Consider the following 26,070-nt stretch of genomic DNA (forward strand, 5'->3'; position numbering starts at 1 on the left):
AGTACTGTTCTGCAAATAGCAAAATGGAGCTATGACAGCTCCAAATAAAGGATGCATCCAGTTGAGGAAGCATGCCAATGGCCAAATATATGGCCATTGGCATTTTTATCCGTTGCAAAATAATTAAAAAATAACATTTTTTTTCCTCAATCTCCGAGGTTTAAGCATAGCGCAGCACCACGCAAATGTGCAGTGCTCTAAAAACCCTAAAAACAAAAAATAAAAGCCACAAATAGGTATTTTATTCAAAATATTCATTTGCCATGCAGGTGAATGGCAGGCTGAAGACAACATGGCGACTGAATAGTGGTTGCTAAGGGGGGAAGCTCAGTCTGAGAGATGTAACCAAGTATTAGTAGGCAATCCTATGCAAATCAGTATAAGGATAGTGAATCCCAAATATCCCTGCCATGTGAATCATGTCCCTAGAGTGTAGGAGTAGGATAAGGGGAGTAACAGAGTAAAAGATAGGTGACATCATGAGGGGGGTATGTATCAAAAAGACTGTAAGCTTATTGGAGCAGAGTGGCATGTGTTTGCTATGAGGTACTCAGGACTGGAAGAGGCGTGTCTACAGTTGTCTAAACTGAAACCCAGAAACCGAAGGTGTACTCTGTGGCTTTCACTGAAGTTTCTTGCAAAGCTGCTTACACTGTGTGCACGCGTGTGTGCGCCTGTAAACTGGTCTAAGCCTGTGTGCGCGTGTCAACCCGTGTAAGCCTGTGTAAGGCTGTCTAAGCATGTATGCATGAATATGCACCTACCTAAGCCCGTGTAAGCCTGTGTAAGGCTGTGTGCACTCGTGTGTGTGTGTGTGTTTGCGCTTGTTTGCGTGGCGCTGCCCCCTGTGGAAACAGAAATGGGAAAAGGAAGGAAAGGAAGTAGTAGGAAGTTAACCAAGGAGAACTAACAGAGCTGCCAGGTGAAATCAATCAGAATCAGCCAATTACATAGGCAGTGCACTAGTCTAGCCCAGCCCAGCACTTAAAACTCTGCAAACCACATTCCCCCATGTTTTTCTCAAACACTGCAGTCTACAAAGAGAAGTGAAAACTTAAAGAGCTTAACTGAGACAAAAAAATGTTAGGGGCTGCCATTGCTATTATAAGGCGACATGTGCAAGATGCTGAGGGTGGTGCCATTGCGAACGTTGCTGAGCAACCCACAGTGAGGAGATGGAGAAGAGTGTACAGACCCAAGGCAACCTACCAGGGGCTACATGAGCTGGAGATAGTGGAGCACTATAGAGTGGACAGAGAGCTTCTGCAGCAAATTGTTGAGCTGTGCAGGCCACGCCTCACACACAGAACCAACAGAGGGGAACCCATCCCAGTGGAAACCAAGGTACCAGCTGGTGAGCGGGGTAGGGCCTACATCAACCACAAGGGCTTCCACTCCATCAGCTGCCAGGTCATGTGTGATGCCCAGGACATAATACTGAATGTGTGTGCTGGCTGCCCTGGAAGCTACCACGATTCCCATATCTGGCATCTGTCCAGCTGTACCAGACATTTGCCAGTGGGGACACCCCTGACGGTCACTTAGTGGGGGATGCTGGATACACACTGGAGCCATGGCTGATGACACCCATCAGAAATGCACAGACACCTGAACAAGAACATCATAATAAGGCACACGCACAAACATGAAATGTAATCGAGCGTGTATTTGGGATGCTCAAGTCACGGTTCTGTTGCATGGACACATCTGGTGGAGCCTTGCAGTACTCACCAACTACATGTACCCAAATTGTCATGGTATGTGTCATGCTGCACAATATGATCCTGCAAAAACAGCTACAGCAGGAACAGCATGGGGTAGGGCCAAACAGCCCCCCATCATTGCCAAGGCCTGCATGGGCACAGCATGACTTGGAGGAACAACCTGAGCCTGCCCCAGTAGGCAGAAGGAGGCATGCCCAGTATGCCTTGGCCGTGGCAAAGAGGCAACGCATAGCACATACACTGGTTCAGTAGGAACCCTGGAAATGATACCTCCCTCTGACTCGTACGTAAAATAATAGGGATGCCTAACTTGACACTACCTGTTTCCAAACATGTATAGGGAGTGTAGTATGTGCATCCGACATAGGCAGCCCTGCAGCACCACCTGAGGCATGATTGCCATGTTTTAAGCAATATAAAGCAGTGCTAAGCAGCATTTACCAATATCTAGTATATGTAAACAAAATTGCTCGTGCCAACTAGTGCAACGTCGGGCAATGTTGGGCAAAGTTGAGCAAAGTCAGTTAAACATGCTCATATAAGCTTTACTGTTCCTTAAGCAGTCTGGTCTGCCCAGCATGAAAATAAAAAGCAATGACAGGGCTCGAACCCAGGATACTGTGCAGTATAGTCACAGTACTGAACCACTAAGTCATGATAGCATTTCAGTGGCACCGACACAGCAGGACAATTGTACACTAATGCAAACACAAAGAAATGCAGTATCATGCCCCTAAAGAGGCAAATGGGTAACCTCCCCCACACGCCTATGCAGACCGAGAACATTAGGCTAGGCGGTGTGGTGTGGGTTGTCTAGGCTATGAAGTCGCAGTGTAATATACGTGACATTGGACACCAACATCTGTAGTACAGTAGTATGCCTCAAGCCACTATGACAGGCTACAGTACAGACTGAAATGGTGTCCTGTACATAGCAGTGCAGGCATAGCAAATGTGTATAAGTGTCAGGTGAAACCCACATCCTATGTACACCCACAATAACAATCAGGTGTGCCCCAGGGTAGAAATGTACAAAGAATAGCTGTTCCCCCTGTATGTAGAAATGTTGATAAGTCTATGCAAAGTGTCGCATGGAAGCCCTGCAGGCACAGCATGATCCCTGTTGATCTATGACGCAAAGGTGAGCCCTGCTGTAAAAATACAACTTGATTTTCCATACACATATAGTATAAATGCCTATACTGGGTGTGCTCACACACTTAAAGAAACAAAGCAAATGTCAGGCAGCAACATACTGAAAGGTCATACTGGGCATGCTCACACACACAGGCTAAATACGGATGTGATAATTAGGGATCTATGGACAAATGTGGATAGTCATCTCTACTTCCAGAAACACACTCACAAAGTAGTTGGAAAATCATGCTATGTATTCACACAAACTGCCAAGGTCTGTGCATGTAGGTCAAAGGAGGTTCCCACTACTCAGCAGTCATCAGACCTGTCAGAGAGTACCACAACACACTTGCGATGAATCCGACTAGGCACGTTCAGCAGCTAGAAAGACCAATGAAGTACCTTAACAAGAGGATTACTGGTCTCAAATAGTTGCCCCATGCAACAAGACTGAATGTAACCCAATCTGTACTCTGTGGCATACTGTCTGCTCAGGAGATCTCTGCCCAACAGACAGGTTCATGTCATGGTTACACTCAGATTTGTTCTGAGTTACAGCTCAATGGCAGTAAATGTACAGAGCCAACTGATATTGCCAACATCCTGGCAGATAGGATCACTGTTAACTGTACCCCCCTCTCACCCATGAATGAGCACATCTCTATAATGGAAGACTACAAAGTTGCTGTCATCATGGCTGCACAGGTAATAAACACTCTCCAAAGCCAGTATCACAGCAGCCATGGGACCAGATAACTTCCCAGGCTGTGTAGTATCTACTTCCCTGAAGTAAACATTAACATGGCAGGTCTGTGGCTGCTGAATTTTCCAGAGGACTGTAAACCAGGAGCCATAATGGTAAACACAAAAGATGTGGACATCCTACAAAAGGGCCTCACTGGCACAGATGGCTGTTGTCAAACCCATGGGCTCTAGCTCAATGACAAAAGGTGCATTGTCATCCCCTATGTTAAAAACTCTATAGCCAAGAACTACAACAGAGGTGGTAGTATACTTCACACTGAAAGTGTGACAAGAGATCGTGGGTCACAGGTGGACAGTGGATACAACTGTGATAATCACATTCCCACAGTAATCAGGAAACCCTCCTATGTGGCACACCTCATCACAAAATGTGTCTCATGCAGAATAGAAGAGGACAATGTTCCCCTCCACTCATCACTCACTAGAACTATAATAGAGTAACACGCCACTGTTGCTATGTACCTCACAAGACAACTACAACAACTGGAAAGCCAGCAGCAATACCACACAAAGAGCATTAGTGGCCTGAAATACATGCCATACACAGACCATCTCAAAATGCTCCATACGTACTCCCTTGCATATTGCCTACTCAGAGGTGTTCACTGCCTAACATACAAAGCCATGTCAGACACAGAGCTGTTGGATATGGTCCACGCAAAACACTCATAATCCCTCTGACCTTTGGACCCAAAACCACGAGTGAAATACAAAAGGAAGGGGTGTACCCGTTTACCCTATTGATACCCACACCTTCAGGTTAGTGGCACAGCATGAGGCTTTGGAGACCATGCAAGTGCAACGAACATTGGCCAAAGCTGCCCATCAGATTGCAGCCTGCTACAGATCACGTACCTTGTCTCAGGAACCTCACTCAGTATTCCAGGGAACAGTGGAAAGTATAAAGGTTCTATCAAACACCATTATATGAGGAGATTACAACTACCCAAACAGTGAGTGGTGGAATTACTCATGTACAACGTCCTTCGCCCAATGTTTCCTAGAGTTTAAAAACCCTAACACCCTGGAACAGCTGGTCACCATGCCCACTAGAGGTGACAACATACTGGACATGATCATCACCAACATGGGGTACCAGTGTTCCACTACAGAGATAAACCCCTCGCTGGTAATATCAGATCATGAAGTAATTACACTGGACATCCACATCTAGCCCCCCACCCAGTCAATGAAACCACTGTGAAGACATTTGCAAAAGCAAACTGCACACTTCCCAAGACCAAAGTGGAGCATTCCAAAGCCCTCTTGCTATAGGATAATGGAATACAATTTGCAGAATCATTTACAACTGCATCCTATGAACATCTACAGGGATCCATGGAATGAGACATCACAAATAAAACCAAGATGCACACCTCCAAAAATAGGATGACAATCAGGTGGTTGTTGCCCATAAATAAGTTAGACAACAGAAGGAGCAAATGAACACATGATAGAGCCAACTTCATTAAAGGAAACGCATCACTGATCATTATCAGGATGAAACAATGATCGCTCATAAAATAATCCAAGGACAGTTTCTAAAGACAAATAGCCAAGGAATGTAAGAATAACAACCACAAAGCCTTCGGTAGCTATACCAGACATGTAGGTGTCAACTTCCAAATATGCTGTCAGCTACTGAAAAAAGGAAAGAAATACACCAAACCAACTTTCATTGCCCATATCCAGGGGGGCAAGTTCAGTGTAAACACCCCCCATCACCCCCAAAAGGGCCTGTGTCCATCTCAGAAGGATGCAGAGCCCCAGACATCATGGACATGCAGGTAAAGACAGCCCTTACCAAAGCTGAGAACACAGCATCAATGTGACTGGATGGTGTCCCAGGCTGCGTCATACACTAGGCCCATGAGGAACTGAACCCTCACTCACATTCACTGTCCTGACACAAGTGTACCACAGGCTATGTACCCGAAGAATGGCATACACAAACAGTCATCCAGCTCCAGAAAGGGGGTGCTACAACAGAACATGGACACCATTGCCCAGTATGTCTACTCAGCCTGGTCTACAGAGCTATTGAGCAAATTGTCATGGAATCCATAAACAGAGACATTGGAGAACTCCAGACACTGGACTCTCCACAACTTTGCCTTGTTAAAGTCAGATTCTGGCTCCTAAACCTAGTTGACTTATTTCAAACAGTTACCAAGGACATAGATGGAGGTGTAAGTAGTCCACATAGCCCTCCCGGACCTCACAAAGGACTTTCCACACCATTCCCCACTCTGTCATCATGGACAAGTGTACCAGCTGGAATATTAACAGCTATGTCACAGGATGGGTAGCCAGGTGGTTCACAGATCAAAGACACATGTTCAGAGTTGCTGGTGCCATGTCCAACTCTAAGCCAGTCACAAATGGCATCCCACAGGTTTTGGTCCTGGGACCCCACCTGTTCAGTAGATACTGCTCAGAGGTACAGGCAAGCATGGGAGGTGTATGGCTGAACAGGTCTGCAGATGAATGGTAACTGTGGTCCATAATCGACTGCATGGCTAACACAGACATCCTCCAGAAGTGTCTTACAGAGACAGATACCTGGTGTCAAAACAATGCCCTCAAGCTGAATGCCAAAGAATGCATAGTCATCCCCTTTGGGTACAACAAAGTGCACACAAATTACCACATAGCTGGTAATCCAGTATGTACGGAGAAAGTCATTATGGCCCTGGGGACACAGGTAAACACCCCCTTGATGATGACATGGCCAAAGTGTTTAGACATTCCTTCAATGTAGCCCACCTAATGTAACCCACTTTGTATAGTCTGATGATGTCACCATTCTACAAATAAACCTGTGGAAAGGATAACTCACAGTAATGTGTATAGCGCGGTGCGTAAATGCGTACCTCTGTAGTATCACCTAATACACCTAATACACTTGTAATAGGTGACTCTATTGTCAGACACACTGATGTCCCACTCACCAGACTGAACAAGGAGAAGGTCACTGTAAGCTGCCTGTCGGGTGCCAGGATCCGCCACATAACACAAGCACTCAGGTCACTCCAAAGCAAGTACAACTATGACTCAGTCATTGTCCATGCTGGTGTGAATGACCTGAGATGTACCTCCCTGGACTACATGAACTCTCTGATCATGGAGTCCAGGCCGGTATGACCCTGACCTTGAGTAGCATCTTGCCCTCACCAAGAATGATGCCACAGTATGAAGACAAAATTATCAATTTTAACAATTGGCTAAAGTATTGGTGTCATTCAAAGGGGATCCAGTGTCTTTCAGCCTTGGATGACATGCTTGACAAGCCACGTTGCTTTGCTAGGGATGGCTTGCACCTGTCACCCCTGGATTTTCGAATACTGGCAAAGGCTCTTGCATCTCTCATAGTGAATTTTTTTAGGCAAGGCTCAAAAGACAAACCCACCTCCATAGACAACACAAAGAAAAAAAAAACTATGGGTAATGCTGCTCAACGCCAGAAGTCTAAACCTCAAGATGCACGCACTCGAGACTCTCTTCATTATGGAGAATATTGATATCTGTGCAGTAACAGAAACCTGGTTCAAGGATCCCGAGAGCACCCCAGCACTAACAGGTTATACTTCATACCATGATTTTCGGCCCCAAAACTCAGACTGAACCACAAAAGGAGGGGGAGTATCCATATTTATCAAAGATACCCACACCTCCAGGATAGTGGCACTGCACGAAGCATTGGAGACCATCCATGTGCAACTAACAGTGGGCAAAACTGCCTTTCAGTTTGTAGCCTGCTACAGACCACCCTCCCAAACACAGGAACCCCACTTGACTTTCCTGAGAACACTGGAGAATAAGAAGTTCTCTCCAAACACCATTATATTGGGTGACTTCAACTACCCAAACATTGATTGGGAAAACTACTCAAGCCCAAACACCCTTGCCCAACGGTTCCTAGAATTTATAAACTCAAATGCTATGGAACAACTGGTCACCACTCCCACAAGAGGGGAAAACATATTGGATCTGGTCATCACCAACATGGGGTCTCTATGTTCCACACCAGAGGTATACCCCTCATTGGTAAGATCAGACCATAAACTAATCTCACTGGACATCCATATTCCGTCCCCACCCCCAGCCAAGGCAACCACATTGAGGAACTTCTCAAAAGCAAACTTCACACTTCTCAAAACTGAGGTGGAATCCTTCAAAGCCCCGGGCCAGTGGAAAATACGGCCCAAAATGCAGAATCCTTTACAAAAGCATTCTATGGGCACCTACAGGAATGCATGGAGCATGCTATCTCAAATAAAACCAAGACTCACTCCTCCAAAGGCAGGAGACCTGTCTGGTGGACCCCGGCCATAAATAAGCTATACAACAGAAGGAGAAAGCTACTACATGATAGAGCAAAATCCCAAAAAGGGAAGGCGTCTCTGATCAGTACTAGCAAGAAACTACGATCCCTCATAAAATCATCTAAGGCCAGCTTCGAAAGAAAAATTGCACAAGACACTAAAGATAATCACAAGGCCTTCTTTAGTTATGTCAGGAACCTGGGAGGCAACTCCCAGATATGCTCTGAGTTAGTGCAAAATGACATAAAATACACTGAACCCACAGGCATTGCCAACATCCTGGCAGAAAGGTTCAGTGCAAACTCCCCCCCTTCCCCCCAAAAGAGCAAATGTCTATCCCAACAGAGTGTAGCCTTCCTGAGATCACAGATGCACAGGTGAGAGCTGTCCTCTCCAAAGCAAAATACACATCATCAATGGGACCAGATGGTGTCCCGGGCTGCGTCTTACATGAGCTCCATGAAGAACTAAACCCTCATATAAAGTCACTGTTCAGTCTCAGCCTTACTACAGGATATGTACCCAAGGAATGGTGTACAGCAACAGTGGTCCCGCTCCACAAAGGTGGTGCCACAACAGACCTTGGAAACTATTGCCATATAAGCCTGACTAGCCTGGTCTGCAAAGCTATGGAGCGTATCATCGTGGAAATCATAAACAAAGACATTGGGAACCTCCAGACACTGGATCCTACCCAATTCGGCTTTGTTAAGGGAAGATCTTGCCTCTTGAATCTGGTCAACTTCTTTGAAACAGTTACCAAAGCCATAGATGAAGGGAAGGTAGTCCACACAGCCTATCTGGACCTCGCAAAAGCCTTTGACATAATACCCCACTCGGGCATCATAAATAAGCTCACCAGCTTAAATATCAACCCCTATGTCACAAGATGGGTTGCAAACTGGCTCAGGGATAGAACCCACATGGTCAGAATAGCAGGTGCCATGTCAGACTCTAAACCAGTTACAAGTGGCATCCCACAAGGCTCAGTCCTGGGTCCTCTCTTGTTCAGTATATATTTCTCCAAGGTACAGGCTAACATGGGCAGACTATGGCTGACCAAGTTCGCAGATGACTGCAAACTGGGTGCCATAATCGACTCTCTGGCCGACACAAGCATCCTCCAAAAGGGTCTCACAGAGACGGATAACTGATGCCAGAGCCATGGCCTAAAGCTAAATGCCAAAAAGTGCATAGTCATCCCATTTGGGAAAAACAAAGTGCCCACAAATTACCACATAGGTGGTAATCCATTAAGTACTGAAGAAGTAATTAGGGACTTGGGGACCTAAGTACATAGCAATCTCTCCTTTGACAATCACGTTGCAAAGTGGTTAGAAAGACCTTCTATATAGCCCACCTTATCACGAAAGGGTTCCCATCTAGATCAAGAGAGGTCATTGTGCCCCTCTACTCATCACTTATCAGGCCCATAATTGAATACAGTGCCCCATTTGGGATGCACCTTACCCGACACCTGCAGCAACTGGAAAGACCCCAAAAGTACCTCACCAAGAGGATCAAGGGATTCAAACAGATGCCCTATGCAGTTTGGCTAAAGAAACTCCAGCTCTACTCAGTTGCGTACCACCTACTCAGAGGCGATCTGTGTCTGATGTATAAAGCCATGTCCAACCCAGAATTAATGGACATGCTTCACCTCAGGAAATCCAAATGCCTTAGAGCTACACGCTCCAGGGACTTGAACCTCAGCACAGAAATAAATAAGACATGCTGGATGGACAGATTCATATCCCAGAGGCTCCCCTCACTCTGGAACAAAATCCCAATCCATGTTAGGCAGTGCCCCTCACTGACCCTCTTCAAGAGAAATCTTGATGAGTGGATGGGAGATCGTAAGTTTACCCCTGGGATCATTTCTGTGTCCCTGCTTGACAGAGGTACAGTAAACTAACCTTAAAAGGGCTACCTTCTGTGACCTACTATACAGAGGCACAGTCAACTAATCTAAAAGGGTGGCAAAAGCCAAACACACTCTGGCTAGGCTTATAAATGCCCTAGGGCAGATAGCCTAGTATGAACCTAATCATAAAGTAGTTAGGTAGTGGTTTGAATCCTGCACTTGACAAGTGTGTGTGTTTGTGTGTGTGGTCTCCTTGGGAAGGAGTAACCTTTTAGGAGGGTAGTAAAACACCTTAAAAGTGGTAAACCAATCTTTGTCATGTCTGATGATGTCACCATCCTACAAACATACCTGTGGAAAAGATATCGCCCAGTAATGTGTATAGTGTGTCGTTTTAATGTGTACTCCTCTAATATCATGAAGTAGTTAGGTAGGGGTTTGAGGCCTGCACTTGACAACTGTGTGTTTGTGTGTGGTCTCCTGGGGAAGGAGCAACCTTTTAGGAGAGTAGCAAAACACCTTAAAAGTGGTAAACTATTCTTTGTCAAGTCTGATTATGTCACCATCCTACAAATATACATGTGGAAACAATACTTCCCAATAATGTGCATAGCACGGCATGTTGATGCGTACTTCTCTAATATCATGAAGTAGTTAGATAGGGGTTTGAATCCTGCACTTGGTGAGTGTGTGTGCTCTATGTGTGTAACAGTGTTGGGGGTTATGCTTTTACTACCGTATGACATATCAGTAGGCATTGCACATGTGAGGTAGCTGTGAGGCAAATACATATATGTACATGTTACCTCAATTATTGCATGTGTGGGAATCCTGCTTTATCCAAGTACACAGTTGTCATCTTTGCCAAACTCTGCTGCTGCTTCACAGACCTTAGGTTACATCTGTATGCTTGTGACAAGGCCAGCCACTGCAGTTATGCCTGGCCTAGGTCATCAGTGTCACACACACTCATTACGGTTTCTATTGAATTGGGTCTGTGAGGGTTTATGTCCGAGGTATATGTTAGACCTGTTCAAAAGAAGCAGAGTCTGTCGATGATGACTATGCATTATAGGTGTACAACAACCTTTGTAGACATGCATGCAGAGCCCTTATTGCTTATGTGATCCACCGAGGGATTTCAAAATACCTTAGGGAATGTGATTATCAAAGGAGAGATGACGTAACACTAGGTTGCATGTACACATCGGTACCTGTTCATGATGTTGGTGGCTACTACCTATGTGGTACTGTGGGGGATACTATGTTCTGTAAAGGTGGATGACTATGCTTAGTTTTGCCTATAGCTTTACAGCATGGGTTTGACGACAGGTATCTGTCTGTATGATACCCTTGTGGAAGATGTGTGTGTCACCTGGAGAATGCAGTATAGGCCACAGTATGCATTAGCACACATGGACAGACATATCTCTACTGTGATTACTTGTACCTAAGAGAGCCATATGCCGAACAGGAGTGGTCTCAGTAATGGGTGCAGCTGAATACCACTGGTTACTGGCATAGTATAGTACCTGAAGGATTCAAATGTTGCTGTGTGTCCTACATCTGTGTGTCAGTTGTCAGGACATCAGCTAACAATTGGTTATGGTCAGGCTGTTGAAGTCATGTATACTATCAGAATGCAAAACAATAACAGATAGTAACAGTATCACCCACAGCACAGTGTCACACCATGTCATACACACGTGTGTAGTCAGGTTCCAAAATGTGTGTAGTACAATGCATACTGGCCACCAATAGAAACTATGCAGTGTTACTGTGTAATACAGAGCATGCCACCCTGCCCATGTGTCCACTATGCACGTACATGCAGACAGTGCACCTCCACCATTTCCACAACTGTACATCTGCAAATATGTGCTACACACATCCCACACATACTGTCCACTCTCTAACATATGCTGCCAATACTGCATACATCAGCCAAGTGGCAAAGTGGCACGTGGGCGGACAATATTCAATTGGAACTAATACTGGTGTAAACAACACTACAATGACAATCATAGCTTTAATGCATCATGCCTGCTCAGCTACACATTCAAGCATATCATTACACTCTACTGCTGACAACATGCTAACATTGCTATACTGCTATAAAGACACCCTGTGCATCAGCACCATGGTAGCCTGTTCCTGCATCAATGTTACAGATGACAGGAGGTAGCACAGGTTTCATCATATGCACAGGGTGTGCTGTTGGTCTGCCAGAGGCCTATAGTGAGCCATCCAATCGACATGTATGTGTGTGTGTGTGGGGGGGGGCAAGAATAATGGTATTGGCCAATGTTGATGTAATGTGTGTGGGTATGTGTTAGCCCTAGGTGTCTGGATTATGTGTGTGTGTGTCTGCATGCACACAGTTCCACCATGTGGCTGCCACATATGGGTACTTGTGGGACAGCCACAGACTGTACCTGTGAGGCTTTACAGATCACCATCTCTGGCCACGGATACAGTACTTGTGCCTGGCAGGGGTGCTACTGATACTATCAGGTACCAAGCCAGACTGGGTACTATCCCCAGAGGTAGATGGATGTACACTGGACCCAGGTCCCTGCTGGGACTGTCCAGAGCCACGTGCATGTGGTCTTCTAGGACGTTCTATGGAGAGCCCACCCACAACATTGTTGGGGCTGGTAATGGCACTACTGAAGCGGCTGTTGCTTGAGGGATGTCCGCGGCGACTGCCAGCTGCTGATGTTGCTGGCATACGTCCACGTCGATGACTCAACTGTCCTGCACTGTCCTGACACATGGACATGACATTGCGGAGGACATCTAATGTCTCTCCCAACATCTATCGTGTCCTCAGTGTAATTACAGATGGCACCAGCTAGGTCACGGATACTGTCTATTACGGCAGTGTTATGTGCCCTCTGTGCCCTCAGTCCCTGTCTGGTGTACCATTCCATACGTGCCTCCATGACAGCCTGGAACATGCGTGAGGTTGTTAGACCTGTGGCACATCTGCCAGTGGCATGATGGGCAGCAGTGCTCCGACGAGAACCCCTGGACATCTGCCTATGTGGTACCCTTCCAAATATCTGGGTATGGCTGCTGTGTTGGGATGCATGTGCCATGGATACCACACTGTCCTGGCCAATGCCAGCTGTATGCTGTCCCTCTGCTAAGGGCATTGGCGACGGATGTATTGGCAGTATGACTGTGTGCATGGATGGGATGGACACTTGTGTAGTGTCGATTGGTGGCCCAACGATAGACTCTGGCAAACATGCCTGTGCCTCAACACACCTATCATCATTGTCACTATCATGCTCAGTGACAGATTCCTGCTGCATTGAACCAGCCCAGTATCAGCACCTGTGAGAGGGAGACAGAAAACACACTTTACGACCTGTACATGATGTCAACACACATGCACACATGCACACATGCACATATGTACACAAATACACTCCTCACTAGAACAGACAGACACACACACACACACACACACACACACACACACACACACACACACACACACACACACACACACACCACCCGCAATCACGAATATACTCAATAGCGTGTGATGTTGGGGTACAGTATCACAAGCCAAACATTTATATCAAACGTGACAGTATGCAGGACGTGTGTTGCTCAACAGCATGCAGTGTGAGTGCAGACAGCCCTTGCTAATAACAGTATACATGGCCTTGATGCATGTGTGTTTTGTTCAGTGAATGTCTTCACCCTGGAACGCAATGTGTACATGGACACAACATTGCTGTGCAGGTATTAAAAGCCCTGCAATGTCCTGTGCACCATCAGTCACAGGTATACATACCATGGCTGGATGTGTATCATAGATATCCATTTCTGATTAGAGCATCTGTGTCTTTAGCAGATAATTGTGGACACAGGTGTAGCACATGCATGCTATGTATACACACAGGATGAGTGGTGCATGTATACCTGATGGAATACCATTGCTCAACATAGGCATTATACAGTGGTTATGGTGAGTGTAGGACATATTGTGGACATGCCAGTGCCAGCAATGACATGGCATGCTACCACACAACTGCAACATAAAACATCACACATACACAACGTGTGTCATGTGACCTATACACCCCATAGCATTACAAGACATATGTGTGTCACTTTCTACAAATGGTGATTGCTATGCATATTGTATATAGGTGCATATCTCTGCACACACACAACATTGAGGTGCATAGCAATTCATGATATGTGTAGAAGTGGGGCCACTGTAACTGGATGGGGTGTAGTACCATGAGCCATCATCATGCAGCATCATGTGGTCACTCAAGGCTACTAATGTGTGCCAGACCGGCACACAGGATGCTGTACCTGAACTGCAGTACCATGGCTACATTCACCATTTCACAGCCAGTTGTTACATGGGTTTGTGAGGTGCCCAATAGGGGGCATTGCCTAACATGAATGTGTTATGTGTTGAAGAGTGTTGCACAGCCACATGTGAGGCATCTACCCCTCAGGTATATTATGTGTGCTGTGTGGATGAGGTTTGGGATACTGTAGTGTGACCTTACAGCGGGTGTCTGAATACGCCATGTGCAGCATGTTAACGTGTACTGCGTATGACAAAGGTGTGTATGTTGTGTGCATGTGTAGCGACTCTGCTATCCAATGTCCACTACAGTGTTGCCACAATTGTGCGGGATGCTCTGTGTATTGTATGTGTTTTAGGCAGCTACCCATGTTACTAGGATGTGCATAGTCTCACAGCAAACATGCACAGCATGCATTATGCGTAGGTGTGTTACGTGTACATGGCCTACACCTCACCTATGACATGCACATTTAATTAGCAATATTAAAGGTATAACACACTAACCAGCATGGCTCTGCTGCCTTGCTGTCACACCAGAGGGACCTACGAGGATATCAGACACTTTGTCAGTGACAACATCTGTGGCATTGCTACTGTGTGTTTGCAATCTTACAGTAGTACAAGGTTGACAGTCACAGGCCTACAGATTATATTCCTATCTATTAGTATTGCACAACACTAGGCACCACATTGTCTAACTACACAGTACACATCTCACATAAGCATGCTGCACAAATAGAGGTAACAATATTCTACAGCTATGCCATGTTACCTGCACGCTCCATGTCAACTTGCTGGGTGGCTCCGGCCTCCATGATGATACATGTTACTTGTTGTGGTTGTTGTTGGCCAGAAGCCACCTGGCTCAGGAGCAACTCCTCCACTCTGGTGGGGGGGTGGATGGCTACCCCCCCCACCTGTGGCAAGCTGTTGTCCTCAGATATCAAACGCATGCTGCCGGACATGTCTAATTAAATCACTGCAGTGATGGCGTACCTGTTCATATGTCCAGTTATGCATGCCTATGTCATTTACCCTATGGACAAGATCTTGCCACAGCTCAGACCGCTCATGCTGGTCCTGGTTATACTGGAGAACAGCAGCGCATAGTGCTGCACCAGGCTCGCTGTGATGGCTTCTTCCTCAGCCGTGCTATATGCAGGGTTACGATGGTGGGACATTACCATGGAAGACAATGAAACAAAATGTGTGAGCAAGTCATGTGGCACACATAACATTCTAAAGTACAGATATCAATTAACTGCCATATATAGCAACCTATTGGCTGTCAGAAGATACACACTTTCAATACCACATATCAGTTCTCAACCTACAGATGCCTGACAGTGCCTGGCACATGTTATATATCAAACCATATTTTGCACAGCAACAAAGTTAAACAGTATGTAAGACTATACAACAGTACATGGCACACTGTATGCGACACAATGTACCACCTAGCCACAGGAGGTATATATCATGCTAATGCGTCATGAAATATGTAATCCATTGCAATGATTGTAAAGTCCAGTGACAGTATTACCAGTATACCACACTAGTCGTTGATGGCAGACCCCTGCCTAACATATGTGCATATTTGTTAATATAGGTGGCATACTTCTGTAGTACATGTTGCTAGATACGCAGTTATATCCTGTAACACACATATGACCGAGGCCATGGTACAGGCATACCCACACACACAACAGACATACATACCAGACACAAAGGTATGGCAACCCAGGTGACCTTTACCTGTGTACCTTACAGTACTGTGTGTCAGTAGTTACAAGACCCTATGCCTGAGGTATGTAATCTGTGAGGACTACAGGGAACACACAAAACAGTGGTTCCAATAAATGTGGACGTACACCATACTGTGCTGTTTAGGCATACAGCTTCAGGTAGTACTACAGTTCATACAGGAGTTGGATTCACCAGCAGTAACATTCAGTAAGCATATATGTACTGCTTTAGCTTACAATGGGACACCCCAGTTGACAACAAGGGACTACGTCAGACCGTATGGCATACTGCTTTTTCTGCCTAGCAATTGCATACACATCTTTTGCTGGGATCACAGCTAGGACACATAATACCATGACAGAAACAGTTTCCCACTAAGCTATCACACATATACCGAACTCTGACACATTCACCAACACATTCACCATCACACTCAGTCAACCTCACATATCGATTATTGCAACAAGTACATGTGGGTGTGTATCACTTCATAGGTAGGTAAGAGGCTATTGGCCCTAGGGCCTATAGGACTCTAGCCATACACTACCCTGGCCTCTGACACACAGGTAATTACATTTCACATGGCCCTGTTAAGCAGAGACACTGAGGTGATTGCCTGGGTGTATTCACTATCTCCCATACAATCTCCAGGATTATTTATGACGACTGATAATTAGGAACTTTGTTTGCTATGGATAGTTGGTTTGTTCCAGAGTATGGGATGTCTCTGAGATAGGAATCTATCCCTCCAGCATGTGCTGTTTATTGTGGTCAAAGGGTTTGGGTCCCTAGAGCATGTAGCTCATACAGATTGTAATCTGTTTACATGGAGCACGTCCAACAGATCTGGGTTTGACGTAGCTTAGTATGTCAGTCAGAGGTCACCTCTGGGTAGGCAGTATGCGACACAATCTAGTTGTGGGTTTGTGGGACGCTCTGCATAGGGCATCTGTTTGACGCCGGTATTACTCTTTGTGAGGTATGTCTGTGTCCTTTCCACTTGCTGTAGATATCTTGTGAGGTACATATCACATAGGGCATTGTACTCTATACTGGGTTTTATGTATGTGGAGTAGAGGGGAACACGGACCTATTTTCCCTGGATGACACACCTTTTGTGATGACGTGTGCCACGTAGATGGATTACATGACTAGTGTGGCACTGTGACTATCGAAGTAGAGACACTGTCCACCTGTGTCCCATGGTCTCTAATCACACCTTCATTGCTAAGTAGAATACCACCTATGTGGTAGTTCATGGGTACTGAGTCTTTGCAAGGAGGGATGCCAATGTAGTTTCAACACTGAGCTTGAGTCCATGGCTTTGTCACCAGGCATCTGTTGCAGTAATTATGACCCTGTCTCTCTCTCTCTCTCTATATATATATATATATATATATATATATATATATATATATATATATATATATATATATATATATATATATATATATATATATATATATATATATATATATATATATATATATATATATATATATATATATATATATATATATATATATATATATATATATATATATATATATATATATATATATATATATATATATATATATATACATATACACACACACACATACATATGAACATCCATTGGTATACATATAGATATACATATAGGCACATATACAGTCCACCTGTCATAGTGGGAATATCAGGTATGGGAAGGTTGTGAGGTATACAGTTATGTCATAACATTGCACAGTGTTGTGCGGAATGCATTGAAGGTGTTCTCAGCCCATGTAGCTTTGGCAGGCCTCACTGGCTGCAACACTGCAAACCTGATGAATCATACACACAGCGTTAAACCACCACGTCATATACCAGCACTGTATGCTGTCTGGTCTGCCGCACACTACAACCTACATAGAAATATGCACATAACAACCTTCAACAACATATATATATATATCCACCTTTCACAAACAGTTGCAGTATGTCCCTTGCTCAATGCAAATGTACAGATGCTAATATATCTGACACGGACATATCTCTCCATATGTGTGTGCCATACACACACAAAGACCACACTGTTGTAAGTACATGTACCTCACGGCTGACCTGTTAGGCCTTGCTGCAACATGAACAGGTGCCACATGTGAGCACACAGTAATATTAGAGGGTGTATACATAGCTGCTAATGCTGAATAACATACTAGCCTGGTACAGCTGTTGCCAATGGTAAGCTACACGTTAATATGACTATCATGCATTTTTTACTCTGTCACATCCATGTTTGCATAACCGTATGGGCTACTACCCCAAACAGACATTGTACACACTACTGTACAGAACACAGATAAAATTGATCAGATGTTTGACATTTAATGCTGAACTACATATTTCATCGTCACATCCCACAGCACACAGCTACACACTCATTTCCCCATGCCAGTAGTTATGCAGGGCATCTGTGCATTGATACGTACTGCTGCCACATATGGATGATTCAAACTATGTACAGTACTCTTTATAAACATCTACTACATTCCAGTAAATACATACCTGTTACATACCTTTCCTTTGTATGTGTTCATATTTGTTGTCGTATATCCTGGTATATTTGTTTCGCAATATACGTTTTCCTTGCAATATATCTTTTACTGTTCAAGATATTTCTTTTTCAATAGAGTTTTATTTCAAAATATATTTCTTTTCAATATATTTTTTATTTCAATATATATTTTTTTCTAAATATTTTCTTTCAATATATTTTTTTCAATATATTTCTTTTTCAATATATTTTTTTTCAATTTTTTTCTATATATTTTTCTTTCAATATATTTTTCAATATATTTTTTTCAATATTTGTTTTTAATATACTTTCTTTTCAATATTTTTTCAATATAATTTTTGTCAGTATATTAATTTGTTTTCAATATATTATTTTTGTTATATTCCTTTACATTACATAACTTTTTCTCTCTCTCTCTCTCTCTCTCTCTCTCTCTCTCTCTCTCCCTCCCTCCATACCTGCAATGGAATGATTGCATGTGTGGACAGCAAGTACAGACTGCTTATAGGTATCTGCACATGTGCATGTGATGGCCTGTGTACCAATTGGTGGCCACCATTTGGCAATTGCATGCAGCCTGCTGTGTGGTACTTGTAGTACTCACTGTCATAGCAACCCAGTGCTATAAATTGCTAGGTCAGGTAGGTGTAGCCCTTTCAGAATTCCAAAGTGGGGACCATGCTGGTTTGCTGTGGACACCATTGTGTAAGTCAGAAGGTTGGTATACTTCTTCTAACTGTTGTTAAGGGTGTAGCCAGTTATTTGTATGTTGTACTCAGACCTGAATGTTGCCACTTTCAGTGCACAATTGACAGTGTAGAATTGTACTCACCCCTAGAAATGCTAACACAAGATACATGGGAGTATGGAGTTTCTTTACAACTTCTACAATTAGCTGCCATACATATGTAGTTATTGAGATGTTTTCATTTGGCACATGAACTGTTTGGGAATAGCTATACTGTGGATATTAATGTACTCACTTCTGCACTGTTTGTGCTTTTTATTTTGTTGACATTATCACAGGATGCTCATGAAACTGGACAATTCCAGTACTGAGTATGCCTACCTACATCCTTGCTGTACCTTGAACACACTGGCATTTTGTACATTTGGGTGGGGATTGTCCTGCTATGATACTGTGTGTGGGTTGTGAAGTGCTGCTGTAACATTATTTACTGCTAGAATGTCTGGTTCTGTTATCATAGTCATGTAATGCAATTCCACTATGACTGCTGGTAAAGTTCCACAGAGCAGGTTTTGTGTTATGGCATTCCTATCTTTACTTTACATTCACACATTCTGATGCATGATATATATATTTCAGCAACATCCTGCTGTATATCTACTGTGGCCTAGTGGTACTTCATGCAGTCTAGTGTGTCCAAGGTCCGGGGTTCGAGACTGACAGTGGTGTTTTATTTTGCTGCTGAGCAGAATAAGGCCCCTCATATGCAGGGTGACTAAGGCACTTTTAAGCAGTTGTAAGCGGGTTTGCGCATGTTTGCGCGATGCTTAGCAATACTTAGCTAAGCGCACACATGTGCACACTTGCTCAAACCCGCTTACTACTGCTTAATAGTGCTTACTCCCGCTAACCCCCGCGCTCATTTGTTTGAAATAAAAGAAAATGGGGAGATAGGAAAGTGGTGAAAAAGGAGCACAAAGAGGGAAAGACAGTAGGGAAAACAGCTCGGGATGTGCAGGACGGGTGTAGGGAAGGTCCATAGCTGCCCATTTCTTTAACAGCAACAGCTGTGCATATACTAGTAATTTGAAGGGAATTTTGAAACCTTCCACCCCTGAGAGAGGGATGAGGACAACAAAGTATGTTGTACTGCCAATTGAATTTCAGTTTTTGTGTCCAGTGGACATTTGTGCAAAATGGGCAGCTATGTATGGGGCGTAATTTTTTTGTTGGAGCAGATTGCCCATTTTTTTTTTCAGGTGAGAGTGGAATGTGGGGTAGGGGAAGTATGTATGTTTTGGGAGGTAGGTTGGGGAGGTAAACAGACAAGACAAACAAGACGCATACAGGGGCGGAATATGACACATGGGATGGGTGAACACAATTGATGGGGAAGGATGTTTGGAAATCGCAAGCCCATGAGCACACAGATGGTAACAGTGGAACCGAGATCCCACCCATGGGCAGTCACCACTGCACCTTCACAGCCCGGAGGATGGCTGTGCTGGGGGCTGAATAGGAGGGGCAGGCTCACCCGTGAGTCACGCCACTCTTGCCTCGAGCTGGCGTAGGGGATCAGCGACTGAATGCTTGATCTCCCTAGGCACCACAGCCCGGACCATTTGGAGGGTGACAGGTGGCCCTCCTCTGGCCATGCTTGCATGGGGGGACAAGCCCAATTCCCTGCAGTGCTTCCACCCGAAGGTGGCATAGGGCAAACGGAGGAGGAGGTTCCGGGCTGGGCACCGGACCTGCTGGTACCAGGTGCCATCGCCAGCTGAGGTGGGACAGGTGGGTCCACTGGGACAGGCCTTCCCATACATTCTGTGTTTAGGTGAATTTAATGACAATATAGCCAACAGCATTCCAAATTAGTTGCAACAGCATGCAGTAATATTCCCATTAACCCAACACACCAGAGTTCCAACAGTTGAACAGCAAGCATAACACATGCATATATTGAACTACAATGGACATTCCAGCAGCATGCAGGAATGAATGGTGGCAATAGGCCACCAAGATTGTGGTGTTTGAACAGGGCACATGCATCAAAGTTATGCAGATATTTATAAACCAATAGGACACATGTCTCAACAAATGTTTTGAGATTACACATACCCATTGAGGTGTGGAATTGCATTGTTTATGCACATACAGTAGGGTGTAAAAAGATACCTCCATTAACAACGTATATGAACTTATAGTTTACACTACATTCCTATTGACTGCAGGTATATATCCCCTATATGTATTATTACACTAGGCAATGTCCATTACGTTGTGGGATGTGTTTTGCTAGTTCCTTATGTACCTGACCTGTATCTAATATACAAACTGTCCAGGATGCAGATGTTACTGCTACGTATTTATATATTTTATTTATATTCATATGTCTACATATCTGGATGTGTTCAGGTGACATTATCAGTTATATTTTAACAGCCCCCTACATTTCTAGCAGCACTCTGACATTTCCGGTGCACACAATTACAAGCTACTCATGTGCCAGATTTACCTATACATGCCAGCCTTGAAACTACAGTTGTGGACTGCATATATGCTTGAGATACTGGCACTCCCTTCATCCTCTTTCTATGGGCTTACCCAAGTGTGGGTTGACAGCGCTTAATACAACACTACTATTTCTATACTGCAAGAGTACATCAACATTTCAAAGAAAGTGACACGGACACACTACAGGTGTTATACCTTTATTAATTACATTACACACTTTTCTAGTGGCTCTCTCATTTATTTGTTATTACAGTGCATGCAGACATCTTATTCAGGATGTATTATCCCTTCATTTATGGTTTACAACACTCTTTTTCAGGCTCTCTCACTTATTCTATATAACAATACATGCAGAGAAATAATTCAGGACTTATTATACCTTTATTAATGGGTTACAACACTCTTTTTCAGGCTCTCTCACTTATTTTACATAACAGTTCATGCAGAGTGGTTATTCAAGCCTTATTATACCTTTATTATTGGGCTAAGACAACTTTAGTCAGGCTCTCTCACTTATTTTATATAACAGTACATGCAGAAAAATTACTAACCTGCCTGGTGGCGCAGCCTTAGCAGCCTATCTGCATAGGCTTGCTGATTCGCAGCATGGACACCTGCAGCTGTGAAGTAAATGAAGTGGTATTGAGACATATACCTATCCATACTATCGACTACACTAGCAATTGTTACATACTTCAGTCCATGGCTACCTATTCAGTAGCGGGGCATTTTGCATCCCACGGGCCTCCTGTATCCATTGGTTCAGTTGGTCCTGCTTGCGTCTCTTCAGGTCTGCATGGTGATGTTTAACCTGCTCACCAGTCCGAGGAATGCCTGTGGCACTAGTGAGTTCATGTGCGAGACGGTTCCAGGCCTCCGCTTTGTATTCCATTCCCTGGAACTGGCCCTGCAGGAGTCTAGCATGATGATGATGGATGAGGAGCCAAACCATCACTTTTGACTCCTCAATGCCCCACCGTTGCGCTCAGAAGCAAGAGCCCTCTCTGACACCAGCCATTGCTGCCTGCAGATGGGAGCTACAACCAGTTATGGCAAGTATTCCTGCCTAAGGAGCTTAAATATGCCTCATTTCCCACACTTATTTGTGATTGGCCAGATTTGAAAGTTCTCAGCTGAGTGCACACCTGCTTAGCACTGGGTAAACTTTGATTTATATGTATATGTGTGCTGACAGTCCAAGAGCATCAAATGCTGTCATGGCTTAGTGGATTAGTACTGTGATTATGGTGCACACTATCCCTGGTTCGAGACCTGTCATTGCTTTTTTATTTTACTACTGGCCTGACCGGTAGGGGGTGTGGGTGGGTTTAGCCGACTTTGCTCAACTTTGCCCAACGTTGCTCTACGTTTACCGACGTTGCCCGACGTTGGCTAGTTAGCATGGTGCGCACCTCCGCGCAAACATGTTTGGTTTTCGCTAATTGGTGCGATGTGCAGCTCTGCGCAAAGCGATTGCACTAGTTAAACCAGTGCTTAGCTATGGGCAATTATTCTTAAATGTGCTTACTATTGGTAAACATTGCTTAGCAGTGCTTCACATTGCTTAAGATAGGTTACTTATGCATTCATTAGTATGCATGACCGTTTCACTTTCTTATATATATTTAAAATATCATTCACTACTACATAGGCCATTTCAATGCATTTTAATAAAATTTAAAAGGTAAATGTCAGGAATTCTTTTTATGCACGGATTTCCTACAGAAAATGGAAAGGGGAGTGGTGGGACTCAAACCGGGAATGCCTCCTCTTTGTGCGAAGGCTCTACCACTACACTATTGCTATTTGGCTTAATTTGCATATAAGGGGTTTATTATCCTCTTCGATGTCTAAACTGCTAACTGTAGATAAGCAATGGGTACACCCGAGCACACACGCGCAAATACGGGCAGCTATATCGTGAATACTAAAAAAAAAATTTTTTTACATTTTATTTCATTTGTACAGGGCTTTTGAATGTGGGGGAGTGTAGTGTTGGGGGTATACACATTTGAGCGGACTCGCTCATATCTGCTGACATTTGCAGATTTAGGCACTTGCAGGGGTGTGGATATTTGGACTGCTCGGCAGTCTGACATGCCCTATGCACTCCTACACGCTCCATGTTAGCCAGGGAGTTGATTCAGTGCACACTCATGCATATGCATGATGCGCTGACGTCATACTCTTAGATGGCAGTCTCAGAGTAGGGCTTCGTTTGTCCTACACGGAGGATTACTGAATCCCCCCCACTATCATTTCTATAAGAGAAAAAAACAGTTTAAACAGACTCCAAATGTTCTGAATGATATTTACTAAACCTTACTCATTCAGTGCATTGTGAGTAATTGTCCTAATACTAAATTTCCCTTTGAAATTATGTCTTTAATATAATCGTGGTGTGAAATTACTCTTTTTTTCATATATTCATTACAATGTTTTCATTTATTCTTTTCATAGGAATTCACAGAAACAGACTGGAAAGAACCTGCTGCTGGGTTTGCCAATCCTTTGTACAGCACTGATCATGGAAATGAAACACAGCTAACAGGATGTTCAGAGATTTAAATTAAAGCACCAAGCATTGCAAGTTGCCTGTTTTTTACATTACTCGGGCAAAATGAATAACTGTCAGTTTTAGCAAAAATGTATTTTAAAAATGAAACATGCAGTCTAATAAATCTCTAATATAATTTATTTTTAACTTTCAAAAGTAATGTTTGACAAAATAAAAATGTCTACAATGTTCTAGTTATGAAGCAATTATTTAATAGCCTTCTAATAACTAGCAATGTGTAAACCAAGAGTACACTCGAAAAACTAGTTAGGTAGGCAAATGAGCACATAATTCTTGTTTACCATACTTATAACATATGACACACTGTTAGCACTTCTTACAAATGACAATGTGAAAAACATCAGGATGTACAACGCCTTCTGAGAAGAGTGTTTCTTATAAGAAAGTTGACTTTCAATGATAAAATGGGGGCTATATATTGTTTCACTAAAGGAATTGCAGCAATTATTTTCTTAAATGAATAGGGACACGTGTTTGCTTTTCATGTGTCTTTCTTTGTATGGCATTAATATTTAGGGATGCTTGGTCTTACAACAAATGTTATTTCCTCAATGAAGAACAGTTCTAAAGGCATAATGTCATATCATTATTTTTTTCTGGATAGAGGTATATATGTAAAGAGCAAAAAATTAGTATCTGATATATCACATTGCAGAGTTCATTCTAACTGCTTAAGTGGGGAGAGGTAACAGCTAATTAAGCAGCTGAAAAAAGGATATGTGTGTGGCACTTCATTAACTTTTGTCATGCACCCAGTCAGTACTGCACCTGTGCTCACAAGGCACTTCCATTTATGAAAGTAACATGAAATCTGAGGCAATGAAAAGCTACAGCTGTTTCTAATCTAGAGACAAAAGATTCTGTAATTAATATAGTATTCCCTTTTAATGCTTCATGGCATCTAATAAACTAATTGTCCTTTGTTTATGTTAGTATCATGCTCACATGCATTTTAAGCTAATTTGTTTCACAAACTGTTAACGTCAATGAAGTGTCTTAACTTATAAGTGCATATCCTTTAATTGCACAATAATCTGTACATTACTAAGGAGGGTGCACGTTGTTATTTTCATTTCTGTATACATCATGATATTTATAACCCATCTTTTGAATGACAGTGTTTCAGATTCTGAAGACAGTGTGGAGAAAAATCTAGTGAAGGGAAAATCTAGTAGGCAGTACTCTGTGTCCATTTGTCTCTGAGGAGGTGAGCTTTACAGTGTCTGTTCAAGAGAATTTATATTTACTAAGACTGACTAATTCCAAGGTATGAGAAGCAACAGTGCACGTTTGTGTAGTGATGGTAGACTTTGAAAGGAATCAGAATGCTTGCTTATAAGAAAGAAAATACTTCTTACTTGTTGTGTTTTCAAATAGCAGTTTAATAATCTTTTATTTTATATACAGTGCTGATATATTTTAATGCTAAAATTCCTGTTTGTTACTGCAGTAAAAAGGGTGGAGCCCTCTGCTAATGATAAACTTGCTGACATTAATTAACTAATTTAATCAAGGATACAGATAATGAAAATTATGTTAACGATAAACGTTGCAAAACTAGGCATCACATAAAATCTGATTATTACTGAGAAATACAATATAGAGAAGCTAACTTATTTTGTTAGTATCATAAGTAAGATATGGCCATCTTCACAACTGGTCATAGCTTCCACTAACTCTGACCATTGCTTAATTATCTGAATGCTTACTCGTAAATCCATTTTACAACCCCTACCTCCAACTTTTCAGTGACAACTGTTAGCTTATTACTTTATTCTCCACAAAAAAATACATAGAAAACCTAATCTTATCATCTCTTACAGAATTTGTAAACAGGTGTTGAGC

The 26,070-nt window shown here is 43.3% G+C and overlaps 1 long non-coding RNA gene across 1 annotated transcript in view; it reads left to right on the top strand.

Annotated features, from left to right (window-relative positions):
• LOC122796283 overlaps nt 1-24,313 on the top strand; it is a 205,266-nt gene extending 180,953 nt beyond the window's left edge. The window contains exon 3 of the long non-coding RNA XR_006363957.1: nt 24,108-24,313. This is a non-coding gene — a long non-coding RNA (uncharacterized LOC122796283). The remainder of the gene's footprint in view (nt 1-24,107) is intronic.
• Nucleotides 24,314-26,070: the final 1,757 nt, after the last annotated feature.

The sequence above is a fragment of the Protopterus annectens genome, chromosome 3.part0 (assembly GCF_019279795.1).
Source record: "Protopterus annectens isolate FY-2018-M chromosome 3.part0, PAN1.0, whole genome shotgun sequence".
NCBI classification, from domain to species: Eukaryota; Metazoa; Chordata; order Ceratodontiformes; family Protopteridae; genus Protopterus; species Protopterus annectens.